Below are 20,738 nucleotides of genomic sequence, written 5' to 3' on the forward strand. Positions count from 1 at the left end.
CTCTACAACATGAGCTACATTTATCTCTTAAAGTGGGGCAGTGTCATTCTCAAAAGCTCACTGAAGACAGGGTAAGCTTGTCAACTGGTACTGGTACTGAGAGCTTTTACCTTGACTCCGTAATGCACAGTTTATACTTCATTCATACAAACTTCTTATGGGAGCTCTTTGTCTGATTTGGTCACCAATAGTAGATAAGTGAGATAGAATGGTTTTGTAGTTATAACAGATCTTAAGATTTATTAGTACTTCTGTAAAAGAAAGGCTTCTTGTGAATGACTGATGAATCGAAGGAGCAAGATGGCTTTGTCAATGCTAGCAGCAACATGGTTTGTTCATGTGCCAGGCGAGCCTATTGTGTGGCAGGAAATGCAATGCCAGGCAGCATTTTGTAGTACTGCAATAAAAATCCAAAGATGAATATCCTTTAAAAAAAAGAAAAGCAGCTTTCAGAAACTTAGAGAGAGGAGCTAGAATGTGCCTGGCATGTTCAAAAAGCCTGCAAGTAAAACTGTAGCTGCAACAGTGGCGTTATTTGTTTTTAAATACCAAACAAAAAAATGTTGAAGATGTGTAATGCCAGACTTTGCTCCGGGACACTCAAATTGTTTTGCGGCACAGGTAGCAGTAGTAAAACTGTCTATTACTATGGTGATACAGTTTTGTTTCATGTACTCTTGTAGAGAGTTGGAAGTGTGTTACTGTTGACTATGGTCATAAATAGGAGTAAAGTATGAGTCATAAATATGAGTAAAGTATGAGTGAAGTATGTGAAATTTGCTTTTGTGGCTTGATTTGACATTTCCTGGAACCTTTAACATCGTATATCCTTATTTGAGCTAAATTTTTATCACTATTGATTTTCATGTTGAATGTGTTGAATATTATGAGAGGTGGAAAGTAATATAAAGTGCTGAAATGGTAGATTGTACAGGACTACAGGAAAGTCTCTGAAACCAGGGTGAATGGAGCCCAAATGTCAAGTTTAAGATATGGCATCTTCTGAAGATGATTCTTTTGAACAAATCCCTTTAAAAATGTTCACTGCATGCTTGTTGTGGCAATATCTGGAGACCCATGAATGGGACAGCATTTTTCTGGGTGCTGTAGACACAGAGAGTAAGAGACAATCCCTGTCCTAAAAATTGTAACCATTCAATTATGCAAGATGGGTAAGAAGAGGAAGAAAGGACATCACCTTGTCTGTGACAAGACCTAGAGATTAATATTTTCCCTACTTCAAATTTAAATTGCTGTGAAAACGGGACTGAATAAATTGTTTCCTGTGTCTTGGTTTGGTACCTAAGTAACAAGCCATCTTGCTGCAGAGCAGATCCTCTGTTAATGAGAGATACTGGCTCTGATGAAGAAAAACATGGTTCCTGAATGTCACTGCAATTTGAAAGACAGGCGTACTGTTCCCAACCCTGCTGTTGGTTTCCTGGGTGATTTCAAGCCTTGCCTCTTACTTTCTGCCTGGCAGGGAGGCGAGAGTGAGTTTGGAGTGAAAAAAGGTACATAGGAAACCAGTAGCTGCCTTCAGTGTGAGTTCTAAGTCTTCCTATTTTTTTTTTTTCCTGCTACAACCATCAAGTTTTTCAAAGTCTAGCAGATGAAGAGGTAACCACAATGCATCCTTGAAAAGGAAAGGATTGGGTAAAAGGGCAACACCAGAATATACTTTCCCAGATTGGAAGTGGACATGGTGAAAGGCTGCTGCTCTTTCTATCAAAGTCAGTGCGACTTAATCTGAATTCCTTGAGAGCTGTTGCAACTCCTAGATGGCAAAAGGAACCACACTTTAGGATGGGAGATCTAATGCATCCCTCCCCTTGCTGACCCTTGATATTGGGAAAAGAAGATCCCCTGATACAGTCAATCCTGATCAAGTCAATCCTTCATCAAAACTGATGAAGTAGGTACTCAAATCCATGAGATTGGGGGGTGGGGAGAGGAAAAGATAATAAAAGTGCCTTGATAAGGGATACAAAATAAATATTTTTGTTTTAAGCAGAAGTGTTTCAGTTACAGTGGCATGGTGCCAGGAGCAGACACTGTAATAAAAAAGTTAGTATGTTACGAGAAGTGGCAGTGCTGCTCTTTGCCTGATCTCTCCTGCCTTTTGCTGCTCTTTGCCTGGTCTCTCCTGTCTTTCCAGTTTGTTCCTGGTCAGAACACAGCAAATCCAGCCCTCATGGAGTCTGTAGGGAAGTTAGAGAGTTGGTGATCCCTGTGTTTGGCAGCCTGCTGGATTTATAGCATAAATCCCTTTATATTTGATAGTTTTAGTGCAAACTTTTCTTCCACTGCTGTTTAAAGCCCAGACACAGAATAGGTTTTAAAAAATAAATTGATGTAAAAAAGGAAGGAAAGTTTGTCTGTCAGTGTTGGTTAGCAAAGTCGGTGGCTGACATGATGTGTATTTCTTGAGTAAGGGTAACATTAGGTATTGTTTGCAATGCAGTGAAAAAGGAATAGCTTCTGTTACTGTCAGCTGTACTGTAAAATAACTTTCTTATCTCTAGACTCTCTCTACTTTGTCAAGCTCTTCTCTGGCCTGGTTGGAGGCTTAGTCTCATGTTTTATGCCTAAATGTGGAGCTCTTATCATTAAATTACTTATGTGTGCAAAAGTTCGATTTTTTTTTTCCTTTACCCTGCTGCATAGGTACAGTTTGACTAAAAAGGGTGAAGGAAGGGTGTTTGGGATTTTGTTCACAAGATGGCACTAGCCACTAACCAGTGCAACCTTCCTTTTAACCCTAGCACTGAATTGTCTAAATCTTTAACACAGTGGTAGGAAGAGCTGTTAATGATTATAGACAAGACAGCTAGAGTCTTTTCTTATATGCAATTAAGTCATCTTTTTGTCTACTTAAATAGCTCTTGGATCTTGAAGAAAGAAAACGATTTTTTTAAAGAAGATAAAGTTCTGTCTCAGAGGTACTTGTTATTTAGAGGGAATGTTCTTAGCACAAAGTGAGGGAGAATAAGATGAAATACTATTACTGTTAATGGCAGCAGGGATCCTAATTGCCTCTGCCCATGAGGCAATAATTTGTTGCATTGACAACTTGCGGTTTGTTTCTGTTTAATTTGAGTCCCACTAAACTGTTACGTTAGAAACTACAGTGACTTAAGATACAGATTTCAAAATGCAGTACCTTAATACAGTATTTTTTTTTAACTCCTCAAAAATTTCTGTTTGCATGAACTGCTCCTGTTTTCTTCCCACTTTTGTTTTATAGATGAGCTGCTCTCCAGTTGAGCAGCTGTTCAAGCAGAGCTGCATAAGATGCATGTGACCAGAGAGGCTGTCTCTCTTATTAATTACTGTGTGAACTCGGCTGTACTTTGGTTTGCCATTTTACAGTTTTTCCTACTCTAGTAATCCCCATTTTGTCTCCAGCAAGCTCTCCTCATTTCAAGGGAAAGAGGAAGAATAGAATAAAATTACATTTACATCTTGCTGGCTTTATATCTCACTTTAAACATTGTGTGGTTAGTATAATCTGTTACCAGGCAGCACTAATAAGCTACATGTAACTGCCTCAACTGCATTTTACGCAACAGTAATTCTTTTGGGTATTAAATATTTGAATTAGTGTAAGTGCTAATTATCTGCCAGGGCAGAAACCAATTTGTAAAAACACAGCTCCTCTCCTTGCCTTTCTTACACTTTCCCTTCTCTTTATTTAGGACTAGTTTATTCCTGCTTTTTGCACAAGTGAGTGGGATCTGCCAACCCCAAAGTAAGGAGCACCATGGAAAGGCTTCTTGGAGTGAAACCTGTCACCAAGCAAAGCGCAGAGGCTGTATCCTAGATGCTTCCTTCCCAGCAACTGGATGATAGGCAGAAATGGAGCAGACTAAGAGCTGCTTTTTCCTACTTCCCAGGACAGTGGTGAGTGGGACTAACTGGTGTGTTGAGCCCAGGAGAAGTGTCTCTTCCCACAGGCAGCCTCTTCAGGCACAGTTTTTTCCTGGCCCCTCTCCAAGCAGTATGCCTATCTATGAAGTCTTCTTGCGGGATTTGTTGCTCAGAGCCTTCTTATGTATTACCAAGGGCCTGATCCTACAAAATGCTGATTGACTTCCATGGAGGGACCACAGCATCTCAACGGGTTCAGGCCTTGAGACGTTTCAGGAAAAGGTTACTTTGAGCAATGAGCGGGAACGGCAATAAGGGTTTACAAGTGACTATTAATAGTGCGGTACTGGAGTCCTAGGCATTGTATTATTCTTCCTTCCCAGTCCACCAAACTTGTCCTGATTTCCACTGTGTAGAAGTAGTATCTGGCCTACCATTTCCTCTCTAAATAGCCAGTGATCAAAAAGAAAACATGTCATTGTCATGTCAACATTCATGTGTCTGTACAGGCTGAGAGAGCAGCAGACCCAGAGACAAAGCCCGCTAAGATTGTACTGGTGTAGTGGGGCAGGACGAGAGGTCTTCCCTTTCTGCTTAACACAGGCTGCTGAGGTGTCACAGAGCCATGGGACTGTGAAGTTTCCCCATTTAGGTCAGGATTCTGTTCAGCCTTGGCAACTTTTTTCAGTAGACAGTGAAACAGCAGTGGAGCGGGCATGTTGAGCAGTACCCTGCACTGTGGTGTTCTTGTTGGCAGGTTGGTCTGTGTCACTGCCTGTGGAGCCATGGCCACCTCACAAGGGAGAAGGATGAGACTGGATGCTTGCATTCTACAGTGCTTACACCAAGCCAGGTGCTCAGAGCCAACAGCCGTACAGCCTGCAAGAGGGATACTAGAACTAGCATCTGCCCTTTGTTCAACAGGGTGGACCATCCTGGCACGTACTTACTGAGGCTGCATCCAATTCACAGCTAGAGACAACACCATAACCCCAGCCTTCCTGCTCCTCACCCCTCCAGCACTCTTCAGCACCAGGCAGGACAGCAGAATGACTTGGACAATTTGTATCCTGGCTGTGCAGTGCTTTGCTCGGCTCCCAGCCTCACGGCCTCTTCCTTTCTGCCACGTTCGCAGCATGAAACTAGGAACAAAAGGCATCTGGAGGCCTACAGAGTGGTTGCTCCCTCCTCTCTTCACAGAAGTTGAATGGAAGCATGACTGTTCTGTGTTGGAACTAATCAGTTCCAACAGCTGCCTCTGAGACTGTGCTGGAGCGTTGTACCCCTGAGAAACCGTGGCACAAGCAGTTGGAATTGGATGCTGTGCTATGCGGTGGCTTATGTTGTGCCAGGCTAAGCAATTAGGGCTCATCCACTGAATAAAGCAGACTGTGGCCAGGCTTCTTGGCAGTGTATGACTGTTGTATGGCAGATGGGACACGGAGTATAACAGACTAAGAAAATATTCTGAGTGGGGAAAATGTTGCAGCTAAAAATGCCACCACAGCTGACGTTCTCTGGAAAAGCAGAGGCCAACTGAAAAAGCCTTTTATGAAGACAGTGGGTACCAGCAAAAATGAAGACAGTCATGAGTTTTTTTTTTTTCTCACATTCTGAATCAGTCGATGTCTCTCAGGCTTTTGAGGCATGCTTCACCCTCCATGACATTAACCAAATAAAGATAAGAGGAGAGGATGGGATTTTTGTTTTGTTTTTAACATGGGAATACAGAATGAAAATGCAAACTGAGGCACCAGCTTTTTCCATCAGGGGAGTTAACGTAGTCCCTGATGAACTGCCGTATCCTGACTGGGATCTGAGACAAAGCAATCCGAGAAAGGCTATTACTAGAGAACACAAAACCGACCAGTTATATTGATCAATTGTAATTTGCAAAGCAGAAGAAAACACCCAGACCAGTTTATGAAATTTATGAAGGCTGAACAACTGTCCAATACTGTGGAGGTACTAGAAAATGAAAACTACAGACTGCAAGTAAGGAGATCTAATGCAGAAAGGCATGCCAGAGCTCAAAACTGGATTCTCAAGAAACAAAATGGGATGATACAGAGACTCTGGCAAAAATTGTGAGCCAAGACAATGCGGCATTTGAAAGAAGGATACAAGAACACCTGTGGGTTGTATTATTTGCTAGTGGCAGTAGTGAGTATAGGTTGGACTGGAGGATAGTGAGCTTCAGGAAGGAAGGAAAAGTGGATAATGCTGTAGCTGAAGCTATATAGACTAATCTCTCCTAAAGCAAATAGGACATGTGTTAGCAATGACTTAGCCAGTGGGGCACAAACTGATATAACATCAGAAATGGGAATGTCAAGATTGAAACAGTACCGATAAGGCTGAAAAGAAACAGATAAAGGCTAAGTGATGATGGTAAGAGATGTGAATTGACTATCATGATAAGTTGTGAGTGGGCACTATTACAGTTTGCTGCAGGGCAGGAGGGGGGAGGAAAGTAATTGTAGTGGGAATCTGGGACTTACCTAGTTGTTGACCTCCTCATGTGGATATACCCATTAGACAGGCTGGAGGCAAAAAAATAATATAAAATAATTTGAAAGTGTGTTCACAGATCAGCAATATTTGTAACACGGCACCAAAGAGGGATAGTCCAACTGTCCCATAATTCACACCCTTAGTAAAGTTGTCCTTGCCCTGAGGCTGAAGTCTGGGGAGAGACAGGCAGATTGATTACGCTAGGAATCACAAAATCAATAGGGGAGCTAACAGAATGGATACCCATTTGCTCATTATTGTGGAAGAGGGCAAAAACCCAGAATCATCCACTTCATATATGAACCCAAAGAAATTTAATAAGCATTTAGAAGGGGAGCATTTTCCCATGACCTAGAAGAAAAATGTTTGAAGACATCAAATATTTTTCTTAAGCTTAGTGTGCCAGCAAAGTTCTGAAAGATGCTCCTAGCCTAAAAAAAGCGCACGCATGTATTCAAACCTCCTGCGTTCCTGTGACACTGCTTTCTCAGGCTGTAGCTAAATTGTGGGACTCAGATCTGCACACGGGCCCCCAAGTGATTGAATGTTGGGTTAAGCTTATTTGTGCACCATTTCTCCTCCTCTCTCTTGAAGTCCTAGTTTTCATTAAAAAGGAGCATAGCTGTGTGGGCAGGGGGAGATCTGGAAGGGTCTCTGTGGGTACTGCCATGTGGTTGTATTACGGATTATACTCATCTGATAGCCTTAAGTTGCCATTTGGGATTTCTTGGCACTTGAGGGATTTCACTGGAAAATGCAAAGGATAATAAATGGTAAGAGGAGCAAAGGTTTATACAGAGAGCTGCTTTGGCAGCCTGGGTCACTGCATGGGTCTCCTTCTCTCACAGACTATTGTGAGGTAGGTATTTTATTAACTGACAGAAGCTCTGAGTGATCAGGCCGATGCAGTGTGTGGATGCTGATGAGCACCGGCTGTGCACGGTTGGGAAGGGAAGCAGTGCTGCACCTTTTGGGAGGGTACTCTACAGAGTCCCATGTTGCACAGGGGTGCGTGGTTGCAGCCCACAGACTGTACAAGGCAGACCTCTGTGCCTGCTTGGCTCACGGTGATTTCTGAACCAGGAAATTGAGCCCATAAGCAAGTCACCTCCTATCCAGCCCTTTCCCCCTTTTCCGTAATGTCCTTTCTAATTCTCCTTCCCTTTGGTAACTTGACTTGCCTGGCTTCTTTCTCCCTTCAGTGATACAAGCTACCATGTAACTAGCATTTGCCATTTGTATGTGATAAACATTTCCTTCCTCCTCTAGTTTTATTGCCTTTAGACTGCAAATGTTTGGGGGCAGGTTTGACTTCCTGTATGTTTATGTGGTACTTAGAACAGTGGAACTCAAATTTGGGCTGAAACTACCAGGATTTAGTCACCCCTGTTCTTATTTATCATTTATAGAAGAGAAGCTCTACTGGTAAATGCTCTGGCAGAAACACTGCTGCCTCTGTTGGTCCCAGTTCCTGCTGTGCCTCATTTGCAAAGAGGATGTGCTGGATGAAATTGCTCTACACCCAACATGGGGTTAATTGCTCCTTATTATACCCTTATTCAACATCTCTTTGGTTTTTCTTTTAATTTCTCCTTTTTCTATTAAGCACTGACAAAAATGTTGACAATTCAGATTATTTTTCTTTTATGAGCAGTAACAGCCTTCTCTGGCTCCTTGTTATGCTGGCTGGTGAGTTCAAACAGTTTCATGTCACTCTTCACATACAGCTATGCAGAGTATGCCATCCAGCCTCTTCCCTTCAGCCGTTTGTTCCCATCTCGGCAAGCTCTTAGGCTATTAAAAAATCCTAAATTGCATTAATTGGTCTGTGAGCCTACGTGTAATGCAGCCTGGTTTGTGAGGCTGCACAGAAAGAGAGGAAACATCATTCATCGTAAGCTTATGTTCTAATTTCTTTCAGACAAGTGGTGCTTGCAGATGTTTGTGCAAAGAAAGCACCTGTTCTCTATAGAGCCAGGACCAGTGCCTATTTCCCAATTTTGGGTCATGTTCTCTTTAGAAAGTAGGGGTGAGAGGAAGAGCAGCCCAGCTGAAGAGAAGTGAGAAGAGATTCAAGGATGAGCTTCAGCTGTTTGGCAAAACAGAGGAGAAGCTTGTTTGAATTACTGGCTCTGGCATGTATAAGAAAAAGCACATAAGCTGGTGGGCTTCTGCTTTGGTTCCAAAAACCAAAAGTTGTGGGATCTTGTAACCACCAGAGAAGCATGGGTAGAGCTAATTATTACCTAGAGAGTTGCTTCAGGTGAGGTAATATACTTACTTTAACATGAACACAGACAAAAGTCAACAGTGGTGCAAGACAACATAAGTGCTACTGCTAGCTGTGCTTTAAGCAGTTTGCTTTGTTCCTAAGAGTTACCTGGCCAGTGGGATTTACACTGGCCAGGTAACTCTTGCCTAACTAATTTAAAGCTGGCTAGCAAATGGGTGGTAGTGCCTTCCACGCACAAAGTCTGTTTGGAGAAACTTAAATAGCAGCTCCTGTTTCTTGAGGCAGGGGAGGATTAAACAGTAGAGAGTGATGGGCAAGGCTCACTAGCAGATGTGTATCGCTGAGCTTGTATACCGAGACTAGCTAGGGCTAAATGGCTGCCAAACTGTGCTGCCCTGCAAGGATATCGACAAGGAGACAAGGACAAGGGAGAAAATGCTGGGTTAAGCAGCTCTGAAGGTATTTTGGCCCCTCTTGCAGTCTGTTAAGGGCAAGAGAAAAGGACCAGAGGGAGGTAGGCTCTGTTTTTCCTTGAGGCTGGAGCTTCTTGGCTGTGTTAGCTTGTTTTCAGCTCTGTGGTTCTCTGTGCTCTCTGGCAGGAGTGTAGCCTGGGTGTCAGAGTGGGCTGAGAGCTGCAGGCAGTCAGAGGTGACTCCCCTCTTCTTGTTTTCCCAAGCATCTCTAGCTGGCTCAAGGCTCTTGATATAACATACTATAGAGTAGCGTGACGCTCAAACTCTTGGTCAGTATAAATAGTGAGAATTGCTCACTTGGCAAGACTTGGCTTTAGCTCTCAAGAAAGCTTTCATTGTCTTGCCCTGAGTTCCTCAGGTCCCTACAAAAAAAAATGTTGTTCAGCTGGCCTTAAATTATGGAACAAACGCAGTACAAGAAAGACAAAAACCTACTTTGGACACCGTTAGAAGAGAAAATAAGCAAGGAGTGTGGAAATAAGGTTTCACATGCAACCTCAGCTCTCTATGCTGTCTTCCCAATATGCAGCCCACTTTCATCGTTTTCCTTTTTTCTTTTTTCTTGGAGTCCTGGTTCAGGTTGTTGTATTACAAACTCAGTTCTCGTTACCAGAAGTGCAGTCTCAGTTCCCAGTCCTCTGAGTTACAGAGCTTGAAACAATAGCATAAATAAGATAGTAAGACCCCCAAAATGAGGCTGTACTGTAAATCTATTTCAAGCAATTTTGTGGGGAGGAGGAGGGTATTTGGCTATATTATGCAGAAGCCACAGAATTCCCTTCCCCCACCCGTAGTTCTTGTAGATGAGGAGGTGGGAAATGTACCATGTTACCTGGAGCTGATGGGGGAAACCTATTTAGGATTTCTTGATTTAAAAACTGCTGGACTTTTTGTATTTTAACAGAAATACTTCACAAAACTCTGCTGTGTTTCATGTGCGTCCTTCTTCAGTGCTTGTAGTTTTTAAAGGTGTCCTAGGTATAATGCACATAAAATGTATTCTGGATACTGCAGACAAGAATGCATGCATGTAATGACTGTTAGTATTCGCAGGATAGGAATCTAAGTCAGTAGGCGTGTTAGAAACACCTAGAAGAGAGATCTGCTCATCTGAGAAACCACACAGAACTGCAGACTCGAAAGCAAACTGTGTGGCAGATAAAAGCAATCAGTGTCTTTTGAACTTCTCGCTGACTTTTTATTGCTTGTCAGTGTATGTGTAAAACAGCTATGAGACCCTTTTAATGCATCTTTTGGAAGGAATAGTAGTTTTAAAACTCAAATTTTATTTCTTTCTCTGCATTTATTTTTCCCCTTTAGGGCATACAGGTGTTTCTTTGCTGTCTCTGTGCATGCTCATATTGCAATCTTCCATTTCAGTGCTTGAGGCAGGGGTGGCAGCAGCAGTCTGGCTCTTGGTCAGGCTGTGGCAAGCACAGGAGGAGGTATCTGGCAGATCATACACTTGTTCTCCACCTCTGTTTTGAAACAGGCAGTGGGATGGCTCTAGCCAACAGCCCTCCAGTGAGACCATGTGGATTTGTGAAAATATCAATTTAAAGTGCCTGGCTGAAAACCATGATTTAGTAGAAAAGTATTTCAGTGTGCTTACTAAATTATTCCAATGTAAAGAATTCTTGCAGTTCTAAGAATAACCTTTCCTTACATAGCTTAAAAAAAACCCCTACTGTTCCTTTTCTACTTTTTTCCAAGCAGTTTCTCATTGTAAACTATAGAATACAGCTTTCTTAGAGAAAGCGTTTCTATTTTTCTGCTGAATAGAAGAATCGATGTTCTTTGTTGTGAAATCAGACTGTAAATATGTAACTCCTGAAAGCTTAAAGTTTATCTCTTGCATGAGAAAGCAAATTCAGGTCAGGAGTCCAAATTTCAAAGTTTTCTTTATGTACATTTATCTGAAGTTTTAAAGATTTGGATTGTGGAGAAGTAGGGAAGATATGAACTAATAACATTCCAGAGGAGAATTCTGAGCTCTGAATTTGGAGTTCATCACCAATGTCCAAGTTCCTAAAGTTTTGCTTATTTTTAAGCCATTTTTTTATTTTGTCTGTAGCTGAATTATCATAAAGTTAGGAAACACATTAGCCACACATCTGTTATCAGAGTGGTTCCATTAAAGCCTGATTGCAGTAATTTTTAAAATCAGATCCTGTAAGTGAAGTCTGTAGTATCTGTTTTCATCAGGATAAAAAGCAGCACTCTTTTTTTTGAAGAGGAATTGATCTGACTCTGCACACTTGGATACCAATTAGGAACAAATTCTCACTGTAAAAGCACAAGGAAGAGTGGGTGGAAGGTTGTACATCTCTTTAAAAAGGAACTGAAATAATACCCTTTTTACAGTCACATTAATCTTACCATGTGAATCACAGAACATCTTGAACACACAGAGTATCTTGAGTATCACAGGCTAATATTTGAATCACAGAGTATCTTGAACACAGGCTTTTGGGTGTGGGGAAGGTGCACCTGAAAACAAGCCATAATCAGTGAAAGGGTGCTGTGCTGCTCTGCTCCAGCAATGCAATACTGTTAAGTATTAATGCAATGCATTTCTTGTAGGAGAAGGTGTGATATGCAGAATTTTTGTACCCATTTATGTGTTTTTGGTAGAGAGCCTGTTTCTTCCCAAAACAGCTGCAGTTACTGTAACCCTGTGTAAATGATATCATTAGCTTAAAACGAGCTTAGAATGATGTTGCTGTTTCCCATATGGATGTAAGGTCAGATCCATCTTGTACATCCTGCATGAGACTTAGGTATTTGAGTCTCAGGTGTGCTCTGCTCTGTTGCTTTCATCTCCAGCCTTGTGTGTGACTGGGATGGAGGAGAGGCCACAGTGTTATGGTGTAGCTGGGGTAGGTTTTGGAGCCAAGGGACCTCTTGCTAGAAGGTGATTTTCTATCAGTAGCTTCCTACCATGGCCCTTCCTCCATCCTGCAGTTGGGAGCCAACCTTGTGCCATGTGATGCAACCGGTGAAGCCTTGCAAGTTGGACTGAAAGAAGATGGGAAAGGTCTTCACCTTTGTGCCCATGGGCTCAGATGGGCAAGCAAGCTATAGCATGTGGGTGGCTCTGCACCAATTGTCCGTGGGCATACTCCTGTCCTTGGGGAAACACAGGGGAATTTGAGCTAACTTTGCCCTTCTTCTGGGTGTCTTCGTCTGTACAAAGAGGGTTGTACTACATCATATCATGATTTTTGCATGTAGGCAAGTCATGACTAAACCCCTTGCTTCCGTATCATAACATTGTCCCCGCTGCTGACAAGGCTACGGACAATCCTTCTTCTCCATAAGTGACCCAAAGGAGGTTACTCTGCGTCCTCACCCTTTGGGGCTCTTCTGGCCTCTGTCCCCACCAGCTCTGGCATGTTGGACTGGCTCTTCAGCTAGGGAAGGGGCACAGCTCCCTTGAACTCAGTGGAGCTCTGCTAACATATGTGAGTGGCAGACAAGATCCATTATTATTAGTGTTCCCAGGGGGTGATGCGCATCCAGATGCTGTTACTGTAGGCAGGGGATAAGAAGACATGGTTTTGTCCTTAATCTGTATCTTTGTAACGCTATGGTGGGGGGAAAAGGTGAAGAAGCATCTTGCCTTCTCTCGTTTCTGCTAGTATTTACTCATGGATGTGACAAGCTGTCATTTTCTAGTTTGTGTGAAAAGTGACGCTTAATTTCCCTTCCCCCCATTGCAACCTTGCCAATGTATTTGCTGCATGCAGATATAGATTTGTGTTCATTTCCCTAGCAGATGTCACAGTGATTCAGTGCAAAATCTGCTTGGGGACATGATGATAATTGAACTGTTCTCCAGGAAGGGGAGATGAATGCATTGGTATTTTCTGCTTCTGTTACAATACTAGAGCTTTGTATTTCAGATCCTTGATTCAGAATTTTAACTTTCCATTTTGCACAAGAAGGAGGCAATGTGTGCAACTGTTTTAAATGCTTCAGAAATTCTGTAGGACCAAATATAAATAATGAAAGTTTCTGATCTTAAAAAATAACTTAGATCTATGCCGATTTCTGTGAAAAGGCTCTGAACATCCAGGCAGTGGCATATAGTGCAAGCTGCTATTTCTAAGGTGTTTTAGGCAAGGCTGGATGAGATGTACTGACATACCAATGTGAATTCAAGATTATGTTTCCTGTGCACTACCTAAAGGTGTTTAGTAACTGACTTTATATTCAGTGCCATTGTGAAGTGACAGTTGTTTGATATTTAGATGCAAGACAGTGTCTATGAGTAGAACGTGAATACTACTGTTATTTAAAGTAAGGTTTAATTAAATGCAGGCTCCTGTTACTGAGAATTTTACTGAGAATGCTTATCTCCTTTCTTGCACTTCTGCATCCAATTTACATGGAAAAATCATTCTCTGCTGAGGAAGTGGCTCAAGAAGGTTTGGCATTCCTGTAATGACAATCCAGGGGCACCACTTCCCCCTTCAGAATACAAGTTAATTATATAGCTGCAGCAAAATAATACAGGAGCCAAATTTAAAAAGAATAAAAGGCAATTACTAGCTGCTCACATTGCTGCTGCTATGCTATTGTTTGATAGCTGTATAATTGACTTGTGTGGCTGTGATATGCAATCTCTAGTTTGTGTGCATGCTTGATGCCTATATATTCTTTCAGGAGTTCCCAACTGCCTGCTATTTTCTGTCGTTACAAGTAGATGCTTACATAGCAATGCGTCTCCAGCTGGCTGTTGACTAAGCCTTCTCAGGTCTTGTGGAAAGACCCCTCCTTTAATAAAGTTAATGTCAGTGGAGATTGCCACCTTCAACCATTCTGATATCCTTGGCACAAAGGAAATGCTGTTTCCTCCCTCTGGAGGATTAGACAGCATTAAAGCTGCTCTGTCTGTGAAGATTAGCACACTGCTGGTGGTTGGTTTTTCTCCCCTTCCCCCCCCAAAGGAATTATTGCTCCAAAGGGGTGCCCACAAGGGGAGAGCTGTGCTGCAGACCGCCTGACATCTGCTTTGTTCCTTTCACTCTCTCTGCAAAATGCCTGCATCTGAAAATCAATTTCATCTCCTGCTGTTTGGAGAGGGTGTTCCTGCGCATCCCCAGCACTGTGCAACGGCAGTTGGAGGACCAATTGTGCCACTGCAGCTATTGTTATACTGGGACTCCCTCCCAGTCCTGCTTGCTGGGACTGGGAAGCGGTATGGATGCCAGACAGAGTTAGAGCAACTTTTGTCCCCGAGTGTCAGGACTGCATTTGCACTGTTGACAGTTTTCCCAGTTTGCTTGGAAAATCTCAAGGGGCAAGCCTTCTGGGTCCCCAGGGTGCTGAGCACACTGAACCCTTTCTTGTGTTGGTGACCAAGGATGTGGATCCATCTCCTTTCTGGTAGGCTTGCTCTTGAGAGATCTGCGTGTCAAACATATTCTCAGAATATTTTGCAATATGCAGGTCCTTCTCCAAACAAGGGCTGGATGATCCTCATGCACCTGTCAAACACAAACCCCTTCAACTACCTTCCTCCTTATCTGCATTTTGTTTGGTAACCGTGCTGATTTCCTGAGCCATTCAGTCCATTTGCTGAAATGGTGCTGGCAAAAAATCACCTAGGCATCCTTTCCTTTCCTAGACACAGTGCCTGAACACCTCTTTTTTACAAAAAGCAATGTGAAGTTTAGAGAAATGAAGGTACCCTTTCAGATCAAATTTTGGACATGTAAAATCCCACTGTCCTACCCAGAACCTGCCCCAGGTATTCATCATGCCTGCCATTTCCAGGGAATTCAGATACTTTGCATCACGGGAGAGATGCTTGTGCCTTGGCAGCTCCTCAGAAGTGTGGGTGCAGGGGTGTATGTATGGCTTCTGGTGCTAACAGCTCACTTGCAAGGAGTTACCCTGTGGGAGGGTAGGAAAGGAAAAGATGGGAGGAAATGGGAGGAAAGGCCAAAGGAGCTAAAAGGGAGGCTCAGGGATCACATTTTAGATCAGAGGAACATAGTCCCCAGTGTGGAGGGATTTGTGTTCATCTGCGTGTTAATGAAGGACAATCTGTCAGGCTCCCTGTGGTCCTCTTGGGCAGGATTTTCCGAAGGGCTGAAGCGTGCTCCCTTATCTCTTCCTGCTGTTGTGGAGCTTGCTCCTGGGATAGGCACTGCCTGTTATAGCTGGGAAATGGCCTGCCTGCACATTTGAGCTGGAAAATCACTGTTCTGATAATAATCACTGGCTGAGAGTAAAGGAATTGTCACCTTACCTCCTTGTGTCAAGGAAAACAAAACTATGAATGGCCTTTTGGGATGAAAGGGAACAGTTTTTTAATCCAGTTACCTGGCATAAAGCAATCCTATGTACCCCCCACTCTGGAGGTCTAGAGGGCATCTCAAAAAAAAAAAAAAAAAAAAAAAAAAAAGAAAAAGAAAAAAGTGTGTTTCCTGACTGTTGTGGGGGGTTGCAGGGACTCCCAAGGCGAAATGCTTCACTTCTGCCCCTATGAACTCTTATTCAGTGAGATTGTAAAACTGCCCTCATATTGGAGAGATTTCAGCAGAGAAGAATTTGCAGCACCATATGTTAGTCTTTCCTAGGGTTAAGCATGTTTTCTGTGGCAAAAGAGACTCATCTGGTGTGGGGAGGATCAACATACTCCAAATGGTACTGCAAAAATTCTCCAGTCTCTGCAACAGGAAAGCAAACACGACCCCAAAGTGGGAGTTGAAATTATGCAGCTGCATCATTTGGACAAACACTGGTGTTGAACCATCGCTAATGGCAAGTGCTATGGAACAGTTTATATATGAACAAAAGAAATCTGTTTCTGAAAAAATTTATTACCATAGCAAGAATTACTTTTTCAGTTATGTAACTCATGCTATGGAAATCTTAGTGAGGTTTTTTAAGGACTATGCAGTAGGGCATGCCTCCTAAATAGGTAATTCTAGTTCAAAATGAGAAAAGACCTTTTGCAGAACTAGAGGAATAGAGCAAGGATGAAACGTGCCAAAAAGAGGAGTCCAAAAGAGAGGTTAAACTAAAATTAAAAAAGCAACTCTTGGGGTCTGCTTTTGAATTTTGCCATAAGATTCTTACATGCCTTTTTGCAGTCATTTGGCCTCTTTGTATCTTCATGGCTTTGCCTGAAAAGTAGATACAACAATAATACGAGTACAGGCTTTCTCTCAGTCTCATACCCAAAGCTACTTCTGTTAGCATTCTCTGGTACAGCTCTTGCTTTTACCATCCAGGAGAGAGCATGGCTAGCCTGGCCTTGGGAATAGATTTTTGCTGGTATATTGAATTAATATTTTTAAGCCTAAGTCTGGAACTTGTCTCACCTGCTGGTGAAAGAGAAAAATCTGAAGCAGTTCAGCTAATAGTGAGACCAGAAGCATGTGGTACAGGTATCTGTGATTTGGTAGCTTTAAAGGTTTGGTCTTGTGCCTTCAGTTGATGTGCTCTTCAGTTGATGGAGATCTGAACCACTCAGTGTCATGGAACTCTGAAGACCCTTTCCCCACCCTGCTCCTGCATATCTATGCTGTACTTTCCAGACATAATGTCAATTTGTAGAAGCTGTAAGGATATTCCCTAATCCTCAGAAATCCCCAAAGCAGTAGGCAGTTTTGCTTTCATTTTTTTTGCATAACTTACACTGTGTCTTCTTGCTGCTGCCTCTGTTCCTTGCTCGGTCCCTCAGGCAGCCCCAGCAGCCTCCACTTTATGCCTGCCTTGTCTGCATGGCTGAGGGACCTATGGGGAAGAGCTGATGAAGGGTGGGATGGGTGAACATCAGCCTGAGGTTTGGTGTCTAGACTTGAGATGGTAGAAAGAAGGGGAAGGTATTAAGACTGTGGAAAAAAAGAGACTGAGCTTGGATGGTGAGGGAGAAGTAGAGATGACAGAGTTGGGAGCAGAGGTGAGAGGGGGAGCCTGTTATCTGCATTGCAATCCAAAAGTGTTTATTCAGCTCTTGGAGATGTGAGGCACTTGGTCAGATACTGCTGGCAGCACAGTTGTGGCAGTGAGGCTTTAAAACCTGCCCTGTGTGACTGACTTTGGATCGGGGCAGGTTTCACAGCCGTGGTGCTGCTCTGGGCTGCCGTTGGGCACCAAGGTGGAAAGGCAGGGAAGTGGCTCTGCAGCAGCATGCCCCTGTGGGTTGTGGCATGGGGGAAGGCAGGAGAGGGAATGCAGATAATCACTACTTCTTATCCTGATATATAAAGTTGGGTGCTAAAACAGACTCTGCTTCACTCCTACACACAATGTGCTCAATCGCTCGATTTTTATGTAACGGGAAGCACTGAAGAGCATGATTCTGCCAGGCAGTGGGTGGAGGGCAGAAAATCTTGCTATTAATGGTAGGAGAGGGGGTAAAGGGTCTTTGTACACAGGAAGCATTTCACTTTTACAAAGCTGAGACAGGTTTTTTTTTATTTGAATATTTTAAAGACTTGTGGATTTCCGTACATATCTGGAAGGAGACACTTGAAGTGTGGACACTTAGGATCTTGCAGGCATCAAGCTCAAATTTGTTAAACTGACATTTTTTTCTGTATCTAGATACTTGATAAGCTCATATTTTCTGGCACAAGGTAAATTAGGCTATAATGGGCCTGGAAAGGAAACTAAAGAGGAGGGTAGAAAAAAACATTTCCTGTTTCTCCTGTCACTGCTTATGGGTCAGCCAAATGTGGTTAGGAAGCAAAGAAACCGTGCAAAGACCTTTCTTAATACCTTGCTAATGAGGCTTGGCTGTGGAAGGGCCTGTCCCCATCTTTGGGCTTCCCAGCTGTTTCCCTCTTGGCTGCCAGTCTGCCTTCACAACTCAGAGGCAGGAGTTCTCCTTTCATTGCCAGCCCCGGTCTTTTGTTTCTCTAGATATAGCCTTTTCTCTTTGCACTTTTGCTGGTCATGATGATAATGAGGTCCCAAATCTTTCTGTAGCTACCTGGTCTACTCAGCCCATTTCAGAAGCTCATTTTGAATAGGTGTCTGTTACCCTGATCCTCTGGGCCATCCTTGTACTTGAAATGTCTGTGCTGTTTCCCTCTATTTAATCAATTAGCACCTGTAAGAAATGGGATTTGTGCAGGAAACCAAAGGGAAAGCTTCCCTGGATAGCTGATGCTTGAAGGAGTGCTCTGAGATCCTCTGATGAAGGGTGTTCTGGAGGCTCAAGGTGTTAATGTTGTGCGCTCAGCAGCTTAAAATAGAATATGGGTGAATTTTCTGTCTGATAGCAAGATTACTAAGAAGCAAAGTCTGTGGTCAGAGAGCTTTCAGCAGTCACCAGGTTGCTTTTGCACAGAGCTGTGCTCCAGCCTGAACGCACCGGGTAGCTGTGTTCTGTAGGAGATGCCTCACTGGTGGTGGGAAGGTGCCCGTGAACAGTGTCACAAAGCACCTCTCAGGAGCATTGCCTGTGACCGGGAGGCGTAAGGAGCCCCTTTCCTGGAGAGCTGGAAAATTACTCTGTGCTGAGTGCAGAGAGTAGCCATGCTATGTGAGGGAAGGGTTGTGGAAACTGCCACTTTTGAGCAACCATTCATGGCTCTCACTGAACTACACTGGACACATTAATACCCTGAACCAGACCCGCAGGAGCTTCACTACCTGGAGTTTCTTGTTTATCATTACATTTTCATAGTGCTACGTTGCAGGGACTCCTGCCTTCATCTGTCAGTGTTGCGTTTGGTATCATCAGCAGCGTGGGCTGGTGGCAAGAGACCAGTGAGGGGATTTTATCCTTTAAATCTACCAGTGAGAAACTACTAATATAGTTAAATAGCCACAAATATGGAATCTTCCATTGGAAAGATCTTTCATGTGGAAGTCCTGCATATGGAAGTCTGAACGTTAAGCAAACAAAGGACTGGAAAAATGAGATGTATTCTTGCACATGGCTAATGTTATTTTGGAATTAGAGGTGGTTCTTTAAATAAATGTTTTAAATGTGGTTTGCATAGATGTCTAAGTATAAAGAATAAAAGATGAGGGTGGATGTTTTCGTACTGAATAGCAATGATGTATCCGCTGCAGAAGCATTACTGAATTGTCAGGCTGGGTAGAAGAGAATGGCACTTGCATCTCATTTTGGCTCTCACAAGGCAACACCTCTTGTCTAAGGCCTTATTTTGAGTACAGACTAACACGTTTGCATTTGATCCTGCTCCCATTGAAACTGATGGGAGACTGCTTATCAAGGGAAGCAGACAGCACAACTGGGAACCTGGGTGGATATATTTAACTTAAAAGGGTGCAGTATAGGGTTTTTCCTTGTTCAGATATCAAGCACTGTAGAAGGGATCTTCCTTATCATTCAGCAGCAGATCTGAGGAAGAGTCTCATGTTACTCTGTTATTTTCTAAATCTGCAAAAGCAGCACATGCTGTATTTTGGCCAGATGAGCAGCGGGACTTCTCTGCTCCTCTGCAGAAGTAGTGTCATTGTACTGATGGTTTCCAGTGGGAAATTCCACCCGCCACCTGCCTTGCCAAAAGACAGCTTGGAGGAGGAGAAAATAAGTCCTGTGATGATGGTGGTTCTTTCCCAATGAAACAACAACAAGCAGGGAAATCCATCAAGCTGTTAGTCATGCATTTTATATATATATATGCATATATAGCATAGTATATGTGAGTGTGTATATATATATATAAACTATATTGTGCTCACATTATCTGTATAAAGCATCATTAATATCAGGCTTCAGAATAATAAGAAAAGTAGCTCATGGGATATAGATGTATATCCAGTAGAAATTGGCCCAGCAGGTAATTTTTCTAATAATCCTTGTATTTAGTTTTTATGAATGTTATTAAGATTAGTGTGGCTAGAAAATAGATTGTACCTCTTTAAATAAGCCTTCTTTCTTTGTAGCCCTGTGAAACCTAGAGGGTATTTTTAATCATCCTTAAATGGTGCTTGTTAAAAAGAAGTGAAATTAAAGGGTATTTTGGGATGTAGCTTTTTCTTTAAATACATTCCTTGTAGGTGGGGAAATCTACAATTATTTGTACCATAGATGCTCAAGCTCCATTAATGTGTCTTTGTGTGCATCGTTTGTATGCAAGTTCATAAGGCGATAGCATCTTACAAACTGGTGTAAAAAAGATAATTGATTTTTAGCGCTTCCTAAAATGCAGAGCACAAGCATGCCACAACCACTGTGAGTATGGAAGTGTGAAAATTTGCTTGAGAAATAAGCCAGAGGAAGTTTTGATTCTGACCACTTCTTAAGTGTTTAATACCCTGCATGTGCATCCAGGGAATTTAAAATCTTCCATAAATGCAGCACATATCTTCAAAAAATGTAAGTGCTTAGCCTCTTATCAAAGATTAAGATATGGAGGACCAGATCTTCAAATGTACTGTGACTGTGGGCGAGATCCTACTTAATGTTTAAAAATGTTTTGAACACGTGCAATATACTTCTGAAAACCAGGAAAGCATATGGGGTTTGAATGTTGACAGAGCAATATCTTTGCTGCAGTTTGGAAGAGGGAGAGGGTAGCTTTGTTTTTAAATGAGACATTCCCTGAGCTAAACTAATTTCTGGTGTAATACTGCAAAAGTCAGTGTGGTAAACTGGTCTGCAGGATTAATTCAGTTAAGAAATTACACGGAGGATTTTATGCCCATAA

The 20,738-nt window shown here is 42.6% G+C and overlaps 1 long non-coding RNA gene across 1 annotated transcript; it reads left to right on the forward strand.

The window, feature by feature from the left end:
• Positions 1-901: 901 nt before the first annotated feature.
• On the forward strand, positions 902-5,551 carry LOC142406634 (uncharacterized). The gene is made up of 3 exons (XR_012774644.1): positions 902-1,915; positions 3,699-3,903; positions 4,795-5,551. It is a non-coding gene; the product is annotated as an uncharacterized LOC142406634 (long non-coding RNA).
• The last annotated feature ends 15,187 nt before the right edge of the window (positions 5,552-20,738 follow it).

The sequence above is a fragment of the Mycteria americana genome, chromosome 2 (assembly GCF_035582795.1).
Source record: "Mycteria americana isolate JAX WOST 10 ecotype Jacksonville Zoo and Gardens chromosome 2, USCA_MyAme_1.0, whole genome shotgun sequence".
NCBI classification, from domain to species: Eukaryota; Metazoa; Chordata; class Aves; order Ciconiiformes; family Ciconiidae; genus Mycteria; species Mycteria americana.